This window comes from Rhinolophus hipposideros (genome assembly GCF_964194185.1).
Source record: "Rhinolophus hipposideros genome assembly, chromosome: X".
NCBI lineage: Eukaryota > Metazoa > Chordata > Mammalia > Chiroptera > Rhinolophidae > Rhinolophus > Rhinolophus hipposideros.
Window position 1 is genome coordinate 71,132,037 of NC_138046.1, and position 20,155 is coordinate 71,152,191.

Consider the following 20,155-nt stretch of genomic DNA (forward strand, 5'->3'; position numbering starts at 1 on the left):
ACTTTCAACCTAAATGGATTAAATGCTTCAATCAAAAGACAGTAGTTGGATGAATAATAAAACAAAACTCTTACATATGATGCCTAAAAGAAACTTACATCAGATTGAAAGACACACACAGACAGAAAGTAAAGGGATGCAAAAAGTATTTCATGAAAATGGAAACAACAACAAAAACAAAAATCTGGGGTAGCAATACTTGTACCATGCAAAATAGACTTAAAATAAAGGCTATAACAAGAGACAAAGAAGGACCTAGGCATCCCACTTCTGGGTATTTATCCGAAGAAATGCAAAACACTACTTCAAAGGGACATGTGCATCCATATGTTCATTGCATCATTATTTACAATAGCCAAGAAATGGAGGCAACCTGGGTATCATCAATAGATGAATGGATAAAGAAGGTGTGGTACATATATAAAGTGGAATATCAGCTATAAAAAAAGAACAAAATTTTGCCATCTGCAAAAACATGAATAGACCTAGAGGGTATTGTGCTGAGTGGAGGAAGTCAGACACAGAAAGACAAATGCTATATGATTTCAACTATATGTGGTGTTTAAAGAACAACAACAAAAAATGAACAAACAAAACATAAACAAACTCATAGATACAGAGAATAAACCGATGGTTGCCAGATGGGAGGATAGTTGTGGGGGAGGTGAAATAGGTGACAGTATTAAGAAGTAAAAATTAGTATTTACAAAATAGTCATGGAGATTTAAAATATAGCATAAGGAATACAGTCAGTAAAATAGTAATAACCATGCATGGTGTCAGATGGGTAATAGATATATCAGGGTGATTACTTTATAAGTTATATAAATGTCTAATCACTATGTTATACACCTGGAATTAATATAATATTATATGTCAACTGTAGTTATGCAATAAAACAAACATTAACAAAAAGCATTTTCACCCTCCACATCATGTTGGAAGGGCATGTTGGTCCACCACCACTTCTGTCACCACTGTCTCTGATGCCACTACCCTGGCTCTGCAGCTTCCTGTAAAATCCAATTCACTCATATTTGAGAACATAGACAAATAGATGTGTCAAGTTTCCTTGTATGCTGTGCAGAGGCACTTTTTTCAATACATATGTCCAATTAGTGTAAATCGAAGGAGAGAGAAAAAAAAGAAATGATTCATGATGCTGACATCACCTGACATCTATATATTTCTGCAAAAGATTTTTTGTCTATATATCCATAATAGGCTTAAGATGAGCCTGAATTTTATTACTGATTTTATTTGCATTTCAGAATATACTCGTGTGTAAAATTGATATTCTATGTGATTATAATGATAGTTTTATATTTTAACAAGGACATTACTGTTTTATAAATGATTTTAAGTTTTTTTTCTACTAGAATTCTTTGAAATGTACAACTGGGCCCCTCATAACATTTAAGGTTGAAATTTGACATATGTGTTCTTATAATTTCATGGAAAAATTGATGTAGATAAGGCAAAACACCTTGGTAACAAACTCCACAAGGCATCTACATGACAAGTGATGAACTTCTAAGTAGTAATTAACTTTTAGTTAAATGAATACACTGAGACATATGGGTACATGAGCAGTTAGGTTGCAGGATAGAAAGCCAATGCAAAAATCAATTGTCTTTTGCATGGTAGCAATAAGTGATCAGAAATAAAATTAAAAATCTGTGTCATTTACAATCATATCAAAATATGAAACACCAAGGGATACATTTAATAAAATATAATATGTACAAGGAATGTACACTAAATACACAATACTGAATGAAATGTACACTGAATATATGTGTATATATACTTATATAATTACTGCTATATAGCTCAGTTATGTTTATGATGAATAAATCATATATATACATATATATATATATATATATACATGATTATGTATTTATTGAGAGAAAACAAAGAGAATAAAGGGGCAGATATTTTGCTTGTACATTAGCATTTCATCTTGCTAAAATGTAATTCTCCTCAAACTGGTCTACAGAATCACACGATTCCAATAAAAATCGTTGTGCTTGTTTCTGTAAATATGTTTAAAAATATAAAATCTATTTGAAATGCAAAGAACAAATTCTACTTGAAAACATTTTGAAATTGAAGGAAAAAAATGAAACTATTGTACTACCTTATTTCAAGAATTATTACAAAGCTATGGTACCCATGATAGTGTGCTGTTGGCATAGTGTTAGATATATAGATCAATTCCAAAGAATTAAGTTAAAATATAGACTCATATCTATAGGACTGACTTTTGACAAGTTACTATTGAGGCCACTCAATAGAGAAAGAATAATCTTTCACAGATGGTATTGGAACCATTAGACATCCAATGAAAAGAAAACAAACTTTGGCCCTTATTTCATGTTGTATAAGAATTAACCAGTAATGATCATAGACTGAATGTTAGAACCATAACTTTAAAAAAATGTATTTAAAATAAAACAAAAAGAATCTTATTGACCTAAGTAAATATTTCTTAAAATATGCACAAAATCGCAAGTTATAAAAATAAATTAATAAATTAGAGTTTATAAAAATCAAGTTTACTCTTCCAATAACACTGTTGAGACAATAAAAATCCATGCTGTAGCCTGGGAGAAAAATATTTACAAACATTTATACCCGCAAAAATTTTATTCAGAGTATATGAAGATCTCTTACAACTATATAAAAAAACTAATTTTTTAAATAAAATGGGCAAAAATTTGAACAGACACTTCAACATATAAGATACAGAAATGGAGGGATTATGTCATAGAAAAGGCAGCATTAGGTAAGCCTCGTGAAATCTCCCCTGGAATTTACAACAAATTGAACAGCTACAATTCCACAAAGGACTTCCTGCGTAGCAGATAGGCAAGACTAAGAGGCACTCAATTGAAAAAATCTAAAGGTGGGCAAATTGGGTGAGCAGGGGAGGAGTGAAGGGGGAAGTGTAGAGACACGAGCTGAGCTTGGGACCAAAGGATGGATGCAGATCTAGCTCACAGCTCTTAGTTCCCTGCATTCCCAGTCTTCCGCAGTCACGGGAATGGGAAGCATTCAGATTGCTAGCACTCCCCTAATGGCCCACAGTCCCGCCTGAGAGATCAGCATAAAACACAGAGGTACCAGCTGAACCCAATGCTCACGGCAGAGACCTCAGAACAAAGACTGAGGGAAGAAGGGTGAAAATGGTGGTTTAAGCCCTCACTGCCATACGGAAGACAGAAGGCAAAGGCACAGAGCCTGGCTGCCCTCTTCCCACACTCCCAGTGCTTGCTCAACTTCCCAGTGATGGAAGTGGAAACGTAACAATGTCAGATCAAAAGAACAGAATATTTGCAGTTCTGAGAACTGTGGCCCACAGCCACAGACTCACGACACAACTAGTTCCTCAGAAGGGGAGAGAGCCTTTGGGTGGAGGATTGCCTGTCCTGGTGGTCACCACCATTGCACAGAGCCACTTCTCACAGTCCCCACTGTACCTGCCCCCCACCTATCTGGGCGGATCGCTTAAGGGATAAAGAGAACCACTGAAACATACGGGCATTGAAACTGGTGCACAAAGAGCTTTGGAACTTCAGAAACTCTCCACATTCCCCACAAAGGCAGTACACTGAGACAAAGGTGATGTGCTCACAGAGAAAAAGCCCACCTTCCAGGGAATCCCCCCCATTGTATGAGAAGCTAGAACAAGTGCAGAGAAAACATAATACTACAACATGAGAGAGCATAAAATGCTGGAGTCAGAAATAAAATAAAACATTCTACTAACACCTATAGGAAAGCAAAAGAAAGATATCTGCCTGTCAACCTGTTGAAGAACCCACTACTGCAGATGTCTAGGAAGATAAATAATAATTCATTAATTGTCATGAATAACCAAGGTAAGAAAGCAGCTCAGAAAGAAAATGAAAAATCTTCAGAAATCAACTTAAGGACATAGAAATATGTGTCTTAAATGACAGATAATTCAAGATTGCTGTTCTTAAAAATCTCAATGAGATGTAAGAAAACAGGCAGTTTAATGAACTTAGAAACATAATCAAAGAACAAAATGAACATTTTACCAAAGAGATTGAAACTTTATAATATAAAAAAACAAACAAATAGAATTTCTGGAGATTAAGAGCTCAATAGAATAAATGAAGAATGAAATAGCCAGCTTAGGTAGTACAGTTGACCAGATAGAGAAAAGAATCAGTGACATCAAAAATAGAAATCTGGAAATGACACAGATAGAAGAAGAGACAGACTTGAGAGTTCAAAGAAATAAAAGGATTCCACAAGAACTTTCTGACTCCATCAGAAAGAGCAATACAGGAATAATGGGCATACCAGAAAGAGAAGAAAGAGAGAAGGGAACAGAAGATATATTCCAAAGAGTCAATAATAACTTCCTAAACCTGGGGTTAGAACTGGGTCATCAAATCCAAGAAGCAAAGAGAACACCTAATTACCTCAATCCCAGCAGGCCTACTCCAAAGCAAATTGTATTGAAACTGTCAAAGTTAAGGACAAAGCAATAATCCTCAAGGCAGCCAGGGAAAACAACATGGCAACCAACAAAGGAAAGCCCATTAGATTATCATCATATTTTTCAGCAGAAATTCTACACGCCAGAAGGGAGTGGAATCAAATATTCAAACTACTGAAAAAGAGAAATTATAAGCCAAGAATAATATATCCAGCAAATATATCCTTTAGATATCAAGGAGGAATAAAGATATTTCCAGACCTACAGAAGCTGAGAGAATTTTCTAATACACAACAGGCACTACAAGAAATACTGAAGGAGGCTATTTGACCTGAAAAAAAAGAGGAAAAGAATCCAAAACTGTGAGTAGTATCAGAAGCAGGCAGACAGAAGCAGGAAATGTCAACCCCTACACCAAATGAGACACTATACACTTAAACATAAGACACAGAGTAAGAAAGAAATAAAAACACTTAAAAAAAAAAAAGAGGGAGAAAAGACAACCTGACACTGCAGCACAGAAATCAACTCACAGCATAAATAGGGATAATTTGTGATAACAAAAACAGAAAAGGGGAAAGAGTAAAATTCTGAACCGGCAAAAGGGAATGGAGAAAGGAAGCATGCTGAAGAAAATGGAATGTTCTAAATATGAAACTTTCTTTTATTAAACTTGATGGTAACCACTCCAAAAATAAATAAAAATCCAGAACTGCAATAGATAACATTAAAAAAGAAGAAATGCAGAGAAAAAATATAGAATATAACCACACTGATATAAGAGACAGCAACAAAAGGGCAAAGAAACAATGGAGATACCATCCTACAAGAAAACAAAAGATAGAAACGTTGGAAATCCTCATATATCAACAATCATTTGAAATGTAAATAGACTGAACTCATCAATAAAAAGGCACACAGTAGCAGATTGGATAAAAGAACTAAACCCGACCATATGCTGCCTCCAAGAGACACATCTCAGCTACAAGGACAAATATAGACTCAAAGTGAAAGGGTGGAAATTGACACTCTAAGCAAATCGTGTTCAGAGAAACGCAAGTGTAGATATACTGACATCAGATGAAACAGACTTCAGGATAAAAAGTCTAACGAAAGACAAAGATGGACATTTTGTAATGATAAAGGGGACAATGTAACAAGAACACATAACAGTCATTAATATTTATGCCCCCAATCAGGGAGTACTGAAATATACAAAACAAATACTAACGGAACTGAAGGGAGAAATTGACCAAAACACAATTATAGGAGGGGACCTAAATACATCATTGACAGCTATGGATAGGTAATGCAAACAAAAATTATATATATATATATATATATATATATATAATTTTATATTAATTTAGTTATATATATAACTAAATTAATATAAAATTAAATTATGTGTATATATATATATATATATATATATATACACACATATATCTCAGCCCTAAATGACACATTACATAAAACGGACATAATTGACATGGATAGAGCACTTCATCCTAAAACATCAAACTATGCATTTTTTTCTAGTGTACATGGAACATTCTCAAGGATAGACCATATATTGGGACATAAAAATAACCTCAGCAAATTTAAGAACATTGAAATCATACCAAGCATATTCTCTGATCACAAGGCTTTGATACTGGATATCAACTTCAAAAAGAAACCAGGGAAAACCACAAATACATGGAGATTAAACTTTCAAATAACGCCAGGGTCAAAGAAGAAATATGAGGAGAGATCAAAAGATACAGAGAAACAAATGACAATGACATCACATCTTACCAAAATTTAGAGGATGCAGTGAAAGTAATTTTAAGAGGGAAATTTATAGCATTACAGGCCTATCTCAGGAAAGAAGAAAAATCTCAGATAAATAACCTAACGTTGCAGCAGAAGGAAGGAAATAATGAATATCAGAGCAGAACTAAATAAAATAGAGAACAAAGAGACCACAGAAAAAAATTAATGCAACAAAAATCTGGTTCTTTGAAAAGATTAATAAAATTAACACACTGTTGCCTAGACTCACTAAGAAAAAATGAGAAAAGTAACAAATAAAATAAGAAATGAAAGTGGGGAAGTTACCACAGATACCTCTGAAATACAAAGGATCATCCAAGAATATTATGAAGGACTATATGCAACAAAATTCAATAACCTAAAAGTAATGGACAAGTTCTTAGAAATATATAGCCTTCCTAGGCTGAGCCATGAAGAACTGGAAAATCTAAACAGACCGATCATCGGTAACGAAATTGAATCAGTCATCCAAAACCTTCTCAAAAGCAAAAGTCTGGGACCAGATGGCTTTACTAATGAATCGTACCAAACCTTCAAATGGGATCTAATTTGTATCCTACTCAAGCTCTTTCAAAAAATTGAAGACAATACTCCTTAACTCATTTTATGAGGCCAACACTACCCTGATACCAAAACCTGGTAAACATAACACAAAAAAGAAAATTACAGTACAATATCTCCAATGCAAATACAAAAATCCTAAACGAAATTCTAACAAATCAAATGCAACAATGCATGAAAAAGATTACACATCAAGACGAAGTGGTGTTCATTCCAGGGACACAAGGATGGTTTAACATATGCAAATCAATCAATGCGATATACCACAGAAACAAAATAAAGGACAAAAATCCTATGATTATATCAATAGATGCAGAAAAAGGATTTGACAAGATACAACATCCATGTATGATTAAAACACTTAACAAAATGGGTATAGAAGGAAAATACCTTAACATAATAAAGGCCATATATGACAATCAGCTAATATCATAATTCATGGTAAAAAAATGAAACCCTTTGCTCTACGTTCAGGAACACGACAGGGCTGTCCCCTATCACCTCTGCTTTCCACACAGTATTTGAAGTCTCACCAGAGCAATCAGGCAAGAGAAAGAAATAAAATGCATCTAGATTGGGAATGAAGAAGTTAAATTGCCACTTTTTGCAGATGTCATGATGCTATATATAGAAAACCCTCAAGACTCCACAACAAAGCTATTAGAAAGAATTAATGAATACAGTAAAGTTTCCAGCTACATAAGCAACATACAATAGTCCACTGCATTCATATATACTAACAATGAAACTTGAGGAAAAGAAATTCAAAAATTCCTTTTGCAATTGCAACAGAAAATAAAATACCTAGTAATAAATTTAACCAAGGGTGTGAACGACCTATACACTGAAAACTACAAGACATTTTTAAAATAAATTGAAGAAGACACAAAGCAATGGAAAGATATTCCGTGTTCATGTATTGGAAGAATACGTATAGTTAAAATGGCCATATTACTCAAAGCATTATACAGATTTAATGCAATCCCCATCAAAATCCCAAAGGCATTTTTTTAAGAAATAAAACAGAAAATCATAAGATTTGTATGGAACCACAAAAGACCCTGAAATAGCCAAAGCAATCCTAAGAAAAAAGAACAATGCTGGAGGTATCACACTCCCTGACTGCAGCTTGTACTACAGGGCAACAATATTAAAACAGTATGGTATAGGCAGAAAAACAGACACATAGACCAATGGAATAGATTTGAGAACCCAGAAATAAACCCACATATATACGGACAAAATTTTTGAGAAAGGAGCTAAAACCCTATAATGGAGAATAGACAGCCTCTTTAATAAGTGGTGCTGGAAGAATTGAATAGCCGCATGCAAAAGAATGAAACTAGTCTTTCTATCTGTCACCTTATACCAAATTAACTCAAAATTGAACAAAGACCCAAACATAAGACCCGAAACAAGAAGCTGCAATGAAGAAAGCATAGGTACTAAACTCATGAACCTTGGGTTCAAAGAGGATTTTATTAATTTGACTTCAAAGGCAAGGGAAGTAAAAACCAGAATAAATGAATGGGACTATATCAGACTAAAAAGCTCTGCACAGCAATATAAACCATCAACAAAATAAAGAGGCAACCAACCAAATGAGAGAATATTTTTGCAAAAAAATTCTCTGATAAGGGGATAATATCCAAAATATATAAGAAACTCATATAACTCAACAACAACAACAACAAAAAACAACAGTCCAATAAAAAAATTTGCAAAGGACCTGAATAGACATTTCTCCAAAGAGGACATACAAATGGCCAGTAGACATATGAGAAAATCTCAGCATCACTAATCATCAGAGAAATGCAAAGAAAAACAAAAATGTGATATTACCTCACACTAATTAGAACGGTTACCATCAACAAGACAAATAATAAGAAGTATTGGAGAGGCTGTGGAGAAAAGGGAACTCTCATACAGTATTGGTGGGAATGCAGATTGGTGCATCCGCTTGGAAGGCAATTTGGGGGTTCCTCAAAACAGTAAGCATAGAAGTACCATTTGACCCAGCAATCCCTCTCTTGGGTATCTACCAAAAAATCTGAAAACATTTATCCATAAAGATATATGAGCTCCGATATTCATTGCAGCTTTATTTACGGTGGCCAAGACATGGAAACAACCAAAGTTTCCTTCCATAGATTACTGAATAAAGAAGATGTGGTATATATACACAATGGAATACTATTCTGCCACACGAAAAGATGAAATAGTGCCATTTGCAACAACATGGATAGATATTAAGATTATTACACTAAGCAAAGTAAGTCAGATAGAAAAGTTGAGAACCATATGCTTTCACTGATGTGTGGTATATAAAACTGAAAACAACAGACGAAGAAGACAAGTGAAAAAAGAAATACTCATAAACACAGACAGTAGTTAAGTAGATACCAGTAGATAAATGGGGAGGTGAGTGGTAGATGAGCAGAAAAGGGATCAAATATATGGTGATGGAAGGAGAACTGATTGGGTGGTGAACAAACAATGTGATATATAGATGATGTATTACAGAGTTATACACCTGAAACTTATGTAACTTTACTAACAATTGTTACCCCAATAAATTTTAATTTTAATTAAAGATACATAATTGGCTAAAAAGCACATGAAAATATGCACAAAATTATTAGCCACCAGTTAAATACAGATATAAAACATAATTAGAAAGCAGTTCACATCACTAACACGGCTCATATTAAACAAACAAATAAAAAATAAGAAGTGCTGGTAATTATGTGGAGAAATTCATATTTTTATACACTGCTCCTGGCAATACAAAATGGTAGAGTCAATTTAAAAAAATGTTTGGCAGCACTTCAAAATATTAAAAATAGTTACAACATGACACAGTAATTAGACTCCAGGATATACAGAGAAGAATTAAAACACATGTTTATGCTAAGATACATCATGCACTTTAATATTTAACATAAAAAGAAAACTTAACTTTGTAGACATACAGAAGCTGAGGGAATTTTCTAATACACGACCTGCACTACAAGAACTACTAAGGAGGCTATTAGACCACCATCACAGGGACAATATGTGGCAGCCGAAACATAAAAAGGGAGAGCGTAAAGGCCTGAACCGGAATATGGGAATGGAGAAAGTAAGCATGCTGAAGAAAATGGGATAATCTAAGTATCAAACTTTTTTTTACATAAACTTAAGGGTAACCACTAAAAAAAAATCAAGAACTGAAATATATACTGTAATAAAAGAAGAAACAGAGGGAAACATCATAGAATACCATCACGCAGAAATAATAGACAACAACAAAAAGGCAAACAAACAGTGGAGACACAGCCTTATCAGAAATCTAAAAATAGAATAACAGAAAATCCTCACATATCAATAATCACCATAAATGTAAATGGACTGAACTCACCAATTGAAAGGCACAGAGTAGAAGACTGGATCAAAAAACTAAACCAAACCATATGCTGTCTGCAAGAGACACATCTCAGCTACAAGAACAAGCATAGACTCAAAATGAAAGGGTGGCAAATGACACTCCAAGCAAATGGTACCCAGAGAAAATGAGGTGGAGCCATAATGATATCAGATGAAACAGACTTCAGGGTGAAAAAGATAACAAGAGACAAAGATGGACATTTAATAATGGTAAAGGGGAATATACAACAAGAAGACATAACAGTCATCAATATTTATGCCCCCAATCAGGGAGCACTTAAATACACCAAGCAACTACTAATGGAACTAAAGGGAGAAATTGACCAAAACACAATTATACTGGAAGACTTAAATACATCATTGACAGCTATAGATAGATCATCAGAACAGAAAATAAATAACAAAATAAGAGCCCTAAATGACACATTAGATGAAATGGACATAATTGACATATACAGAGCACTTCATCCTGAAACATCAGACTTTACATTCTTTTCCAGTATACATGGAACATTCTCAAGGATAGACCATATATTGGGACATCATATCAGCCTCAGCAAATTTAAGAAGACTGAAATCATACCAAGCATATTCTCTGATCAAAAGGCTTTGAAATTGGATATCAACTGCAAAAAGCAAGCAGGAAAAAACACAAATATATGGAGATTAAACAAAACACTTTTAAAGAACAACTGAGTCAAAGTAGAAATTAGAGGAGAGATCAAAAGATACATAGAAACAAATGACAATGAAAATACAACCTACCAAAATTTTTGGGATGCACTGAAAGCAGATCAAAGAGGGAAATTTATATCATTACAAGCCTATCTCAAGAAACAAGAAAAATCCCAAATAAATAACCTCATGTTACACCTCAAAGAAGTACAAGTGAAACCCAAGGTCAGCAGAAGAAAGGAAATGACAAACTCAATGAAACAGAGAACAAAAAGACAATAAAAAAAATTAATGAGACAAAGAGCTGGTTCTTTGAAAAGATTATTAAAATTGACAAATCCTTGGCTTGACTCACTAAGATAAAAAGAGATAAGACACTAATTATCAAAATCAGAAATGAAAAATGGGGAAGTTATCATGAACACCGCAGAAATACAAAGAATCATCTAAGAATACTATGAAGGACTACATGGCACCAAACACAATAATCTAGAAGAAATGGACAAGTTCTTAGAAACATATCGCCTTCCAAGGCTGAACCATGAAAAACTGGAAAATCTAAACAGACTGATCACCAGTAACGAAATTGAATAAGTCATCCAAAACCTTCCCAAAAGCAAAAGTCCAGGACCAGATGGCTTCACTAGTGAATTCTACCAAATCTTGAAAGAGGATGAAATACCAAACCTGCTCAAATTCTTCCAAAAATTTGAAGACGAGACAGTACTCCCTAACTCATTTTATGAGGCCAACGTTACCTAGATACCAAAACCTGGTAAGGACAACACGAAAAAAGAAAACTACACACCAATATCTCTAATGAATACAGATGCAAATATCCTAAACAAAATTCTAGCAAATCGAATACAACAATGCATTAAAAAGATTATTCATTATGACCAAGTAGGATTCATCCCAGGGGCACAAGGATGGTTCAACATCCACAAATCCATCAATGTGATACATCACATAAACAAAATAAAGGAAAAAAATCATATGAATATATCAATTGATGCAGAAAAAGCATTTGAGAAGATACAACATACATTTAAGAATAAAACACTTAATAAAATAGGTATAGAAGGAAAATAGCTTAAAATAGAAAAGGCCATATATGACAAGCGCTCAGCTAATCTCATAATTAATGGTGAAAAACTGAAGCCCTTTGCTCTACGTTCAGGAACACGACAGGGCTGTCCCCTATCACCATTGCTTTTCAACATAGTGTTGGAAGTTCTTGCCAGAGTAATCAGGCAAGAGAAAGAAATAAAAGGCATCCAAATTTGGAATGAAGAAGTTAAATTATCACTCTTTGCAGATGACATGATGGTATATATAGAAAACCCTAAAGACTCCACCAAAAAGCTATTAGAAACAATCAATGAATACAGTAAAGTTGCTGGCTACAAAATCAACGTACAAAAGTCCATTGCATTCCTATATACTAACAATGAAATCTCAGAAAAAGAAACACAAAAAACAATTCCCTTTGCAATTGCAGCAAAAAGAATAAAATACCTAGGAATAAACTTAACCAAGTATGTGAAGGACCTATATGCTAAAAATGATAAGACATTTTTGAAAGAAATTGAAGAAGATACAAAGAAATGGAAAGATATTCCATGCTCTTGGATGTTAAGAATCAACATAGTTAAAATGGCCACATTACCCACAGCAATATACAGATTTACTGCAATCTCCATCAAAATCCCAATGGCATTTTTTAAAGAAATAGAACAAAAAAATCATCACATTTGTTTGGAACCACAAAAGACCCCAAACAGCCAAAGCAATCTTAAGAAAAAAGAACAATACTGGAGGTATCACACTGCCTGACTTTAGCTTGTACTACATGGCTACAATGATAAAAAACAGCATGGTATTGGCAGAAAAACAGACACAAAGACCAATGGAATAGACTTGAGAACCCAGAAATAAAACCACATAAATATGGACAGATAATTTTTGACAAAGAAGCTAAAAACATGCAATGGAGGAAAGACAGCCTCTTCAATAATTTGTGCTGGCAGAATTGGATAGCCACGTGCAAAAGAATGAAACTGGACTGCTATCTGTCACCATGTACCAAAATTAATTCAAAATGGATCAAAGACTTAAGCTTAAGACCTGACACAGTAAAATGCATAGTAGAAAACATAGGTATTAAATTTATGGACGCTGTGTTCAAAGAGCATTTTATGAATTTGACTCCAAAGGCAATGGAAGTGAAAACTAAAATAAACGAATAGGATATATGAAACTTAAAAGATTCTGTACCGCAAAAGAAACCATCGACAAAATAAAGAGACAACCAACTGAATGGGAGAAGATTTTTGCAAACAGTGCCTCCAATAAGGGGTAATATCCAAAATATACAAGGAACTTATGAAACTCAACAACAAAAAAACAAACAACCCAATTGAAAAATGGGCAGAGGACCTTAAGAGACATTTCTCTTCAGGACATACAAGTGGCAAATAGCCTTACGAAAAAATGCTCAACATCACTAATCATCAGAGAAATGCAAATAAATACCACAATAAGATATCACCTCACCCCAGTTAAAACGGATGTCATCAACAAGACAAATAGTAACAAGTGTTGGAGCGGCTGTGGAGAAAAAGGAACCCTCATACACTGTTGGTGGAATGTAGACTGGTGCAGCCGTTATGGAAGGCCGTGTGGAGGTTCTTCAAAAAATTACAAATAGAATTACCATATGACCCTGCAATCCCTCTCCTGGGTATCTACCCAGAAAATCTGAAAAGATTTATGCATAAAGACACATGTGCTCCAATGTTCATTGCAGCTTTGTTTACAGTAGCCAAGACATGGAAACAAGCAAAATGTCCTTCGATAGATGAATGGATAAAGAAGTTGTGGTATATATACATAATGGAGTACTATTCGGCGGTAAGAAAAGATGATATAGGAACATTTGTGACAACATGGATGGATCTTGAGAGTATAATGCTAAGCAAAATAAGTCAGACAGAAAGGCAGAGAACCATATGATTTCACTGATATGTGGTGTATAAACCAAAAACAACAAAAGAACAAGACAAACAAATGAGAAAGAAAAAGTCATAGACACAGACAATAGTTTAGTGGATACCAGAGGTTAAGGGGGTTGGGGGTGGGAGATGAGGGCAAGGGGGATCAAATATTTGGTGATGGAAGGAGAACTGACTCTAGGTGGTGAACACACAATGGGATTTATAGATGATGTAATACAGAACTGTACACTTGAAATTATGTAATTTTACTAACAATAGTCACCCCAATAAATTTAAAAAATAAAAATAAAATAAATATATATATATTGCACATGAAAAAAGGAAGTCTTAACATAAAAATGAATATTGCTCACAAAATCAATATTACATGCAAAGTGCTTCGAAAATTCTAAAATTGTAATTAATAGTATTCATTGTTATAAATGATAAAACTATTGTTATAGTAACATCTCATTTATCCTTAATTCAGGGAAATGACACCATTATAAGAATTTAGAAAATTTTTTATCCAAAGTGGTTCAAATTTAAAAATATAGTTTTGGTGCTTAAAGGAGTAAATTCTAAGCAGCCCAGGTAAGTCACTTGTTCTCAAAACAACACATTTCTGTGGTCATGTTCAGAGTGCCAATGCTTTGTTGGACCGCTATTAATTGAGAATGAGAAATATATTTTGCAGTGCCTGCCAGACTATTTTACTCAAGATTTGTGTCACAAAGGAAACATAAGTGTGAAATGGACATGAAGTGGGAGGGAATACAGATCATGAGGCAGTTTTACTTTGTGCAAGTCTCACTCTTCCATATCAGGATAAAATCTGTGGTTGTGGCATGAGAGTCTTACCAACTGAGTTACTTGGGGCAGATGGAAATGAAAACTAAACTATGTAAAATTTCTTAATTTAAAGGATATTTGCTTCATTGTGAGAAGATGTATACACTTAAGCAAACAATTTCACCTTGAAGATAGAGAAAGACATGGGAATATAAGCTTCAGCTTAGTTTGAGAAAACCATAATTGTATGTATCTTGCCTTCATGCATTACTTGTCATGATGGAAGAATTGGCACTGGATCAATACTGCCACTCTTTTCCTTAACTACAATTTCAGGTCAATAATTCACCTTTATTGGGTTATTTCACATAGAGTCTCTTATTGTAGCCCAAGGCTGGTTTTTTAATACCTAAGAGAAGTGATTGGTGAAATTTGGAGAAAAGTAGAAAAATTTAAAAGTATATTATTTTTAACCCTTCACAGCATATACTTTTATGCTTCAATAAAATTGGTTTCACATATCAAAATAAAGCACATATTTGATCAATTTTGTCCTTTATTTCATTGTTTAAAGAATGTATTAACTGACAAAATATACAGTGCAATGATCTAATTGACAGTGACTCTCCCATCTACCAAATTATGAATAAAAAGCTCTCTAGAATATTTATTTAACTTGCACAGTGGTGTCTAGTGTTCACAACATACTGTAGGAAACTGTTTCATATGTAGGTGTTTCTTTTCCTCAAAGTTTAGTCTCCAGTGAAATCATGCTTCAGAAATGCAGTGCATTTTAAAAGTATGTGTGTTATCAATCAACTCTGCCCTCTCCTATCTCCTCTTTTAAATGATTTAATATTAATTTCCCGATTCAGGTTTTCAATAGTCAAGTTACAAAACCTTTTCATTTGGATTTCCATGCCTAGGTTCCCACTGCTCAAAACATATAGTTTCTCGAATTAAATATATAATATGTGAAGAAGAAAAACTAGCACATCACAAATGTAACTGAACTAAATTTCTATTTAAACAGTGTAGTTCTAGACAGAGGTGGTCAATATAGCAGAATAAAAAGATCCTGAGCTTACCTCTTCCCATGAACGCACCCAAACTACAACTACATAGATTGGAACTATGATTGAGAACAACCCAAAGACTAGCAGAACAGATTCTCTACAACTGAGGATATAAAAAAAAGGAACATTCTGATGCGCAGGAGGGGCAGCAATGTGATCTAGCCAGGGCCCACACTTCTGGTGTAACAACTCATAAAATGGACAGATATCATAATTGCAGAGGTCCCAACTGAACAGTGAGGGTTATGAACTCTACATTAGGCTTTCAAGCTTAGGAGACCAGCACCAGGAAGAGGAGACTTCATGACATCTGTCTTTGAAACTGGGTTTACATTTGGGAGTACCAAAGGACTGTAGGAAATCAAGACTCTGCTCTTAAAGAGCTCATACACCAACTCATTCACTCGAAATCCCAGTGCAGAGGCAGCACTCTGAAAAATGCTTAGGTCAAACATTTTTTTTTTTAAAGATACATTGATTGATCTTCTGGAGAGTGCCACAGGATCAGGGATCTGTTAGAACCTTTGCTGGGTGTCTCTTTTAACAATATATTATTTTAATTATTTATTTTTTAATTTTTATTTTTTAATCTATTTCCTCCTAACTGACCTGGCACTGGCAGGAACCATGTTAGACACTCTCAATTGAGACTGCTAACATCATTCAGCCTGCCCCAGTATTCCCCTGACACCCTATTACGCCGAACCTGCCTTTTCTACCTAGGAAGCAGACTCATTTGTCACTGGCACATTTCCAATGTGTTTCCAGCTCTGCCACACCTGACAGTCAGCCTTGGACAACACCAGTGCCCCTTCAAAGCAGCTCCTAACCCACAAGAAATTGTAGGCAACTTTGGCTTGAATTGTTTCCCCTTCAGCTGTCCCTCACCCTTGGTGGCCAGCCCTCACACTCAATCACACCAGTGGCAGTTGTCGCTTAATCCTTCAAACAACAATTCCAGATGTTTGCTTGGCACACCAGCATGCCTACAGTAATCATGGCCCAACCATAACAGGAGGGCACATGCAGATTACACAGGGGACACCTGGAATAACCTGGCTGTGGTGAGCAGAATGGATTGTGACACTCAATCCCACAAGACATCTTTTACATAAGGCTACTCTTTCCACACCAGAAGATGTAGCTGATCTACCTAATATGAAGAAATAACTATGGAGATTTAGGCACAATGAAGATACAAAGAAACATGTTCTAGACAAAAGAAGACAAAACTCTTTTTCTTTAGAAATACAACTAAACAAAATGGAGACAAGCAGTCCACATAAATAATTAAAGTGATGCTCATAAACGTCTCACCAAACTCAGGAGAAGAATGCAGGAACACAGTGAGAACTTCAACAAAGAGACACAAAATATGCCAAAAATTAAAATAAATAAATAAATAAATAAATCAGAAGTGAAGAATACAATAACTTAAATTAAAAAGATACACTAGTGGGAATCAATATCAGACTGCATAATACACAAGAATGTATCAGTGGTCTGGAAGACAGAGTAGTTGAAATAACCCAAATACAACACCAAAAAGAAAAAAGAATATTTAAAAAGGAGGATAGCTAAGGGATCTCTGGGAAAACATCAAGCATGCTAACATTTGTGCTATAGCTGTCACAGAAGGAAAAGAGAGAAAAAAAGGGACAGAAAACTTATGTGAAGAAATAATGGCTGAAAACTTCTCTAATGTGGCAAGGAAATAACATCAGGTTCGGGAAGCAGAGAGAGTCCCAAATATGATGAATGCAAAAAGACCCACACTGAGACACATCATAATAAAAATGCCAAAGGTTAAATACAGAATCTTAAATCATCATGAGAAAAATCAACTAGTTTTTTACAAGGAAAACCCCATAAGAAGTTCAGCTGATTTATCAGCAGAAACTTTGCAGGCCAGAGGGAATGGCCTGATGCATTCAAAATGATGAGAAGCAACACCTGAAACTGACAATATTCTATACAGCCAAGCTCTCATTCAGAATTGAAAGACTGATAAACAGCTCCCCAGACGAGCAAAAGCTAATGGACTTTATTGTCACTAAACTGTCATTACAAGAAAAGTTAAATTGAATTTTTAAAGTGATATAAATAGGATAAAAGAATAAATAAGGAAATATATAAAAGAAAATATTTCACTGGTAAAACCAAAGATATACTAAAGTGTATCTATCACATATAAGGCTAATTTGAAGATTAAAAGACAAAAGCAGTAAAACTATATATAATAGTTAATAGATATACACAAAAAGTAAGAGATGTAAAATATGATGTCAAAAATATAAAACATGGGGAGAGTACTACAAATGTAACACTTTTAGAATGTATTCAAAATTAAGTGACCATCAACTTAAAATAGACTGATACATATGATGTTATATATGAGTCTAATGGTAACCACAAACCATAATTGTATAACAGATACACAAAACATAAGAAATAGGGATCCAAGCACAACATTACAAGCACAGCACTAAAGAAAGTCATCAATCATAAGGGAAGAGAGCAAGAAAATGAGGGACAGAGATTAACCACAAAAACAACCAGAAAACAACGAACAAAATGGCAATTAGAACATAGTTATCAATACTTATTTTAAAAGTAAATGCACTAAGTGCCCCAATTAAAATATATAGGGTGGCTGCATGAATTAAAATAAAAAAAAAAAACCTTACATACACTGCCTAAAAGGCATTCACTTGAGATTGAAAGACACACACTGAGTGAAAGTGAAGAAATGAAAAAAAGATATTCCATATAAAGGTAAACAAAAGGAAAGCTGGAGTAGCAATACATATATCAGACAAAATAGACTTAAAAACAAATACTATAAAAAGAGACAAAGATGGATTCTTTGCTGCATTACATAATGATAAAGGGATCAATCCAACAAGAGGATATAACACTTGTAAATATGTGTGCATCCAACATAGGTGCACCTGATACGTTAAGCAAATGCTAAAAGACATAAAGGGAAAGATTCATAATATTAAAATAGTAGTAAAAAACTCTAACACACACTTACATGAATGGATAGATTAACCAGAAAGAAAATCTACAGGGAACATTGGTCTTAAATTACACATTATTATATATAGATGTAATAGATATAAATAGAATATCCCATCTAAAAATAACAGAATACACATTCTTTTCAAGGCTACATTGAACAGTCTTCAGGGTAGATCACATGGTAGGCCACGGACAGGTTTCAATAAATTTAAGAACTTTGAATTTATATCATGCATATTTTCCAACCACAACAAAATGAAACTAGAAATCACAAAATACAAAAAGAAAACTGGAGAAAACACAAATATGTGAAGAATAAGCAGTATGCAACTAAATAACTGAAGGATGAAAGAGGAAATCAAATGGGAAAAAAAAAGAACAAAACAACTTTCAGACAAATTGTCACATCCAGCGCAACATGGGCAGTGAGAGAATGAGAAGGAGCGGCGAAGGGTTAAGAAAGAAACAGAAATCAAGAAAGTTTTGAAACAGGGGCCAAAGGTCTCACAGCCTCAAATTACTGAGAGCCCCAAATTGGGCCACCTTGTGGCTTTTATTGATGTACATACAAGGAAGTAGCATTGTTTTTTCTACGGTCTGTGAGTCTCATACAGCACACCAGAAAACTGGTTCAAACCAATCACCCTTGCCTGCTGAAAGTCCCATGTTGTATTAGTAATTGTTGTTTGTACCTCCGCAGGGGACAAAACCTTTAGCTGAAACTTGCTGAGATGGAGAACTGATGTTATCACATCTAGAATCACTTCCCAAGCAGGTTGTGGAAAAGAATACAGCCACCGAGGCAGAAGCTCTCCTTAGAAGGGGAAGGTGGGGGTCTATGCCCACCTCTATCAAGCCTGTGGGTTCTCCTGCTGGTCCCCACCCGATTGTGCCTGGCTTAGGTCATTCCCCCTGTGGGGAATCTTACCTGTCATTGGCTGACCAGCCATCCCCTGGGGCCAAACAGAGAGATATAAGGTGCAAGCACAAAGGTGAAGCAAAGTCCCTGAAAGGATTAGTCTCACAGACTCTTCTTTCTTTTTAGGGGTAGGTACGAGGGGACAGACAGGCAGGCAGCTGTGTGACAACAACAAATGAAACTGAAAACACAACTTTTCAAAATTCATGGGAGGCTGAAAAAGCATGACTAAGATGTTTAGAGCAATAAAAGCTTACCCCAGAGACATGAAACACTTAAATAAATAATCTAACCTTACACCTATAGGAACTAGAAAAAGAAGAAAAAAAGCCTAAAGTTAATAGAAGGAAAGAATAAAAATCAGAGTGGAAATAATGAAGAAAAGACTAAA